Genomic DNA, 6,307 nt, shown 5'->3' with positions numbered 1-6,307 from the left:
AACTCCTTCTTGTAGTTGGGCCTTCTTGCCCTGTATGCCAGATCATTCCTCAGTCAAGTTACCACTGCCAATTATAACCTCCCCTTCATTGGAAATAGATGCCATCAGACAAGGCTTGCCCAAAATTGTACACCCAATTAGAAGCAAGATTAAGAGTAATACCAAGATCTCATCACTGCTAAAATGTCATCTGCTAGACTAAGTGCTAATGACTGCAGGACAGCTCTCACTTGGAAAGGACGTGCACCTTGTTAAGACAGTTATTCATTGTATTACTATTTAAAGAAGATGGAGCAAAAGAGTACGTGGAAATATAGGGAAATTGAAGTTATGAACAGAGAGCAGCATAGAAAAGTGAGGAAAAAGTTCCATCATCATATAGGACGACACATGAAAGCAGAGGTTAAAATAAAGGCTAGAATATGCTGGCCTAAGTTATCACCAAGACATTCAGAGTGAATCTAATGCTCTGAAGTCCATGAAATGTCCTCTGCAGCTGAGGTTTAAAATATCACAGTTTCTTTAAAGTAAGAGAGTATAGATGAGCATTCAAATGACTGCTGCTGGGCTCCTGAAATTCAACTTTCAGAAACACGCAGTCTTGTAATACACATAACTAAAATTTACCTTCTCAACCTGTCTGGAGTCAGATCTCTGATTGCTTTTGCCAACAGGGAGTCTGGCCTCTTGAAGCAATGCACATCTATATCTGCCAACCCACACCCAGGAGGTGATGAACTAAGCCCTACAAACTTGTTTCTTTCTCTCTCTCTACTTCATTTTTATTTCTAACAAAACGCTCCTGTGAACAATAAATATGTAATTTTCAGAATTAAAAATGGGCTTTGGGTTTAGTAGATGGCCTCAGCCTAGTTATAGTATCAGCAGTTTTTCCTCTCTAGGGAGTAATTAAGGGAAAGCTCTGACCACAATGCTAAACTGTGATAATGACAGAATTTAAAATCATTTTCATACCACATGCTGCATTGCAGTTCATTTCCATATGCTCTGCCTTCAATGAAGGTGTCAAGCATATAAAGTCTCCTAGGCAAAAAGATGACCAAAGTCCCAATGCCTGGAAGGAAGCTCAGGGGAAAGACACACATTGTCATACTATATGTGATAAGGTCTCCACATTATGAAGTTGGCAGGTGGGAAGTAAGAAGGCCCTGAAGATTTTGACTATATTTGTCTCTGTCACACAGTTAGCACCTGAGATTTGTGATGTTTTGTTGGAGATTCACCTGGGCTATCAATCATTTGTTAATAGTGGACATTCAGTACACAGCTACTGCACTCACACTAAAGCTGCTGAATAGTTATGGTGAAGCAAAATTTCATGGTTCACACTTTGCAACACATTGTAGTTGAGACTATCCCCTCTCTGCAATGCCATATAGAGAAAAAAATAGCATTATAGCCACATTACCTAAAAGGTCGCTGTTAACTGGGGTGCAGCATTGCCTTGACAGTTACATTGACACTAATTCCAGCTCTGCCTTTTTCAGCAGAAATGAAAAGACCCTTAGGGGAAGGTCATTTGCCAGACATTACATCTTGGGCTGCGAAACAAAACTATTCACAAGACAAATGGGGACACCAAGAGCAGCCTCAAATAATATTTATCTCTGAAAATGATACAGCTGAAGAAATACTCTGGGGAAAAAAAACCAACAACCAACCAAATTAAAAAACAAACAAACAAAACCCCAAACAAAAACCCAAACACAACAAAATAAAAACAACAACAAAAAAGGCAAGCAGCTTCTCAGAGGCAGAAAATAGCTTTGTATAATTCATTCAAGTTTTGTCTCTTATTTTGATCACCTTCAAGTTCACTAAAATCAGACCCAGCTATGTAAGGTGGTAGATGAATAAATATTTATCACACACAGAACTGGTGATCGTACTTGGGAGATCTTCCTAGAGGAGGTAATAGAATAACAGAAGGGAAGGAGGTTGACAGGAGAATTGGGAATCAGAAACATGGTTAGTGTGGTACATGGAAGTAGCAAGGGAGGCAAACATCTTACAAGAGGAAGGAGTGGAGAGAAGTGGGAGCAGGAACTTGGTGAAGGGCATGGGGAACAACACATGGATTGTCAGAAGTAAAACCTCTAGGCTCATAGGAACAAGGCAAGGTTAAAAAAGAAAGGTATTAAGCAGCGAAAACCACCCACTGAAGAGTTGAAAATGGGTCCCCTGTATACAGCTAGGCAAAAAGGATCCTGAGGTGCACCAAAGGAATTGTGACCAGCAGGTCAAAGGTGATTTTCACCTTCTACCTCACTCTCATGAGATGCCGCCTGGAGTGCTGCATCCAGCTCTGGGGTCCCCAATGTAAGACAGACGTGGACCCATTGAAGCGAGTCCAGAAGAAGCCACAAAGATGATCAGAAGGATGGAACACCTCTTCCACAAAAACAGGCTGAGAGAGCTGAGGTTGTTCAGCCTAGAGAATAAAAGGCTTCAGGGAGCATATTCCAGCACCTAAGAGGGGCCTATGAAAAGGCTGGAGAGGGACTTCTAACAAGGGCATACAGAACAAGAGGAATGGCTTTAAACTGAAAGAGGGTAAGTTTAGATAAGACATTAGGAATAAATTCTTTCCTGAGAGGGTGGTGAAGCATTGGAACAGGTTGCCTAGATTAGTTGTGTATGCCCCACTCCTGGAAGCGTTCAAGGCCAGGTTGGATGGAGTTTTGAGCGCCTTCCACTGTTCTAGTGTGGAAGAAGTTGTCCCTGCCCACAACCAGGGGTTGCAACTAGATGACCTTGAAGGTTCCTTCCAACACAAATCATAAAGAATAAAAAGGACTCAGACAACCCAGAAGCCCAAGGGATTGTGGAGTTATTATGTAGAGACAATGAGCAGAAGGGCAGATGACACATTCCTCCTCAGCCTGGATCAGAGAAAAAGAGTCCTGAGGCTCACCACTCTAAGTCACCCACAGATCTCCACAACACGGAAACTCTTTCATTCCCCTTTTGGGTGCTCATTCACACAGGGAACAAAGATCTGACACTGCAGCACCTTTGTTCCAGTACCAGGTTTGGAGCATCAGCCAGAAGAGCCTCTCTCTCAATGGGTTTTACAGCTGTCTGTATGATGGTACAGTACAAAAACAAAATGAGGGAAGAGAATGGATTGCTGTTCCAAGCAGCCTAAAAATGCATCTTAAGTAACAAGAACTCTATTAAAATAGAATTATTGTGGTTTAAAAAGTCAGTCCTCATAACTCAGAAAATCCTTAATTTTGGTAATTTCCAATTCTGAAATGTTCCATTCTGAAATGTTCCAATTCTGAATTCTTGTTTTGATGTACCATTATGGTAGCATTATCTGTGTATAGTAATTGTGCATGTTGCTCCTGTGAAATCATATTTCATACTACTTTATGCCTCCTAGGGCAGGAAGAAATGTGGGGGGAGAAAAAACCAAAACAAAACAGCAAAATGTCGAAGAATAATGCTGATGTATATGTATCCCAAAAATAGGAAGTTTTGAATATACCCATTTTAAATCAGAAAATTAGTCATTCAGTTATACAGGCTCAGAATATTTGCTTCCAGGACAAACCTAGAAAGATACCGTACTTTTCACCTTGGTGAAAACTTATATCTCACTAATTCTTTGAGGTTCCTCCATTTCATCTCAAATCATTCATCTCTAAACACAGCAAACACAGCAAAACCTGTCACAAAGGCTTGAAAACTTATTTCCTTTGGGTTTTTGTTTGCTTAACATGGTCTGTCAAGGAATCAATACCTATTCTCATATGCACACAAAGACAAGTAATCTTAAGCATGCATATGAATAAAAGACAAGCAATAGATTTTATGCAATTGGGACACTGCATAATCTAAGTTTGTAAACCCCTTTAAAGACCTTTATAGAACTAATTATAAAGGTAGGAAAAGATCTATCTCAACTAGGACCATACTTGCTTATGTAATATTTTGGTGCAAGTTTGATGACGAGGCAAATTTTAAATTCTGTGTGAAACCAATGTGTCAGAAAGGAAATAAAATGTTCTATGTGCAACGCTTCAGGAAAGGCCTGGCCACTCACGACTGACAAACTGGCTGACAATTTTTCAAACCCTCTATTTTCTTCTGTTATGCAGAAGGATAGATTAAAATCTCCAGTAGCATTCTGAAGACATCTCATTGATTACGAGAATCCTGATAATACAGTCAGGAAGTGGAACCAACAGTATGTGATTTGTCACTACCCCTAAATGAGAGATTAAATTTCAATAACTACATTTCAAATACTTACAATCAGCATTACAGCAAAAGACTTCAAACACTCCCCTTCAAAAAAAAAAAAAAAAGAAAAAAGAGCACTTTTATGAGTATAAAGGTTACATTTATTGAGCATATTTTTGTATGTTATTATTCACCAAGACCTACCTTATTTAGTAGAAATGATCCATTTGATCTTCTTTATAAATTTTGCATTGAAGTCCAAGTTCATGCACATTATGATAACTAATATCTTCTTTCTACTCCTGGAAGAGAGGCCCCATAATTATATCATTAGCACAGTGAGCATAGTTCCATTTTTCTCCTAGAGCAATACTACATACATAAGAGCAAAGTCTGGCTTTACGTCCAGAATCTCAAGAGTGTCTCTGGACAAGAACAACTTCTCACTACACAAATGTGAGAAAGGCAAAAATTATGCAGAGATGGTGTGAGTTACACGAAGGTTAGGCCAAACGATTTCCTGCCAACAGGGTAGACAAAGAAACAGGAACGAACGGTGAGAATTTTCATCAATTCATCAGACTTCGTTGGCTTAACAGGATTTAGATGTTCTGTGCATATAAATTATACCCATTTATTCATGGTGTGTTACCGGTCAACAACTGCGTGAATATTCTCAGCAGAGCTGAGGCCTTCTGCATGTCTTGCTGTAATAAATGTGGAGCTTATGAAATGGTTGGATAAGAAATGAAACAAACAATGAATTATTTCTCTCTTGAGGACCAAGAGAAACTCTTGTTTCGTTTTGCTCTTAACACACAGGGATGACCCACGTGAATCAAAACAAGGGAAAAAGTTTACACAAACTGAAGAACCAAGAAGTGCTGATGTTTTGCATAAATTTTAGTCTCCTTTTTGTGCTGTGCTCCTTGATAACAAATTGTGATCTGGGGACAGCTTCTGCAGTGGATCAGTGGTTTTGACTGTGAATTACTCTGGTGACCCAGAAGTCAGTAAAAAGCCTTTGTTGTCCATTAGGAATGTTTTACTGAGACATTCAGCATATTTCCAGCAATAAGTAAATAAGCCTATAATTCAACTCCCTTCACCTATAGATCATGAAGAGCCATTGACCACGATAAAAGACATCAGACTGGCATTTTAGGTTGTACCCAGATGCAACCAGAAGTGACAGACACCTGAACCAGATGCCACGTAGGCAGCACATAGTGGTATACCACAATTATTAATCAAGGAGGAGACAGAGAGCTAGAGACACGAATGAAAAGATCTAAGTGCACTTACACATCACCAGAGGAATAAAAGGGGAGTGTAGCAGACAGTTCTCCTAAATTGCCAGTATTTTCATCATTTTACTTGGAAGCAGTGGATTCTGTTGCCAGAGTTTTGATCCAACCTGTTTTCTTGTTTAAAAGAGTGGGAAAGATACTGAGTTTATTGTAGCATAGCACAGAAAGTTAATTTATGGCAAATGGCCTCAGCAAATGCCTGCAATCAATGGCTTGAGTATGGCTCAATGTATTTTCCCTCATCAAGGGTGAGTCTCAGAGCCCAGGTGAATATTTATGTTTGGCAAATACTTGATTTAGCAATGACGACATTAAAGCATGTCTTTTTTTATTATTCCCCTGCCTCTATGGTCTCTGCTTTCCCGTAATTCATTTTTAAAAAAACAACAAAAAAACCAATCGAAGTCACCAACACATTTCCACACAAAATTTTCCAAGAGTCCAGACTCTGAATGAAGGTCATCTTTCACATTTGCAAGGTTCCAAAGTAAACGTGCTGTTGGGGTTTTAGTTTAGTCTTAGTTTTTTCCTCTTAAAGGAATTTTCTCCCATAAGCATGTTGCTAGGGGACAAATAGCTGTACTTAAGAAAGACAAAAAGGGGAGTGGGGCGGGCCTGGCTACTCCTTTGTCTACACCTGGGTGTGGGGTCAGTTCGCTCTGAGCGTCCGGAGAGAGAAGCTGCAGAGAAAGGAGCTGCTGCTTCTTTCTTTTTGGCCGTTCTTTCTTCCTGCTGGAAACAACGCCGGGACCCCAAAAGCCGCTTTCCCTGTCCTGCTGGAGGCC

General features: G+C 39.9%; 1 long non-coding RNA gene across 1 annotated transcript in view; it reads right to left on the bottom strand.

Moving 5' to 3' along the window:
* LOC108446836 overlaps positions 1-6,307 on the bottom strand; it is a 53,419-nt gene that overhangs the window by 15,800 nt on the left and 31,312 nt on the right. The window contains exons 2-4 of the long non-coding RNA XR_001862151.1: positions 5,518-5,636; positions 4,417-4,514; positions 4,283-4,317 (exon numbers count right to left, since the gene is read on the bottom strand). This is a non-coding gene — a long non-coding RNA (uncharacterized LOC108446836). The remainder of the gene's footprint in view (positions 1-4,282; positions 4,318-4,416; positions 4,515-5,517; positions 5,637-6,307) is intronic.

The sequence above is a fragment of the Corvus brachyrhynchos genome, unplaced genomic scaffold (assembly GCF_000691975.1).
Source record: "Corvus brachyrhynchos isolate BGI_N302 unplaced genomic scaffold, ASM69197v1 scaffold94, whole genome shotgun sequence".
NCBI classification, from domain to species: Eukaryota; Metazoa; Chordata; class Aves; order Passeriformes; family Corvidae; genus Corvus; species Corvus brachyrhynchos.
The sequence above is the reverse complement of the archived record's forward strand: the minus strand, read 5'-3'. Positions and strand labels throughout refer to the sequence as shown.